General features: G+C 43.6%; 1 protein-coding gene across 1 annotated transcript in view; it reads left to right on the forward strand.

Moving 5' to 3' along the window:
• Window positions 1-101: 101 nt before the first annotated feature.
• The window catches only part of LOC106871783 (zinc finger protein OZF-like), a 4,382-nt gene continuing 3,951 nt past the window's right edge, over window positions 102-532 (forward strand). Inside the window, exon 1 of the mRNA XM_052977606.1 lies at window positions 102-241. The gene's annotated coding sequence lies outside the window, so the exon portion shown is untranslated. The remainder of the gene's footprint in view (window positions 242-532) is intronic.

Here is a 532-nt window from a genome sequence, read left to right on the forward strand (position 1 = left end):
TCCATGTAATCGAATTACGTACCACCCCCACCTCCGAAATTGCAGGCCTTGTGCAAAGAAGGGAAAGAAATATTTCTTACGCATGCGCACTAAACGTACTTCCGCCTCCATTCATTACATCTTGACAAACGTGTCTGGAGCCAGAATTTCTCTTAATTAACTCCCAAACATATTTATAATACATTTCTCTACCACTTGGCGCACTTCTAACAACAACACTATCCTTTATAAGAACAATTCCGTAAGTATTAAACAAGGAAAGCATTTAATCTTTTAATACTTTGATTTGTGCGACATTTGGCTGCTATTTCTAGCTATGGAGGCTACCTTCTACACTCTGCATCGTTTCCACGTTAATTTGTTGTGTGTTTGGTACTATTCAAGAAGAGTGGTCCCGGTGTGCGCACTCGCGCATCCGAGCTAGCCAGTCGTGACTAGTCGATCCTACAACGACTATCTGGCGCGTATGCGCGCCACGGGACCACTCTTCTTGAATAGTACCCAGATCTATTTCCAGACTGTCTCCCTGCGT

The sequence above is a fragment of the Octopus bimaculoides genome, chromosome 28 (genome assembly GCF_001194135.2).
Source record: "Octopus bimaculoides isolate UCB-OBI-ISO-001 chromosome 28, ASM119413v2, whole genome shotgun sequence".
Classification (NCBI taxonomy): Eukaryota; Metazoa; Mollusca; class Cephalopoda; order Octopoda; family Octopodidae; genus Octopus; species Octopus bimaculoides.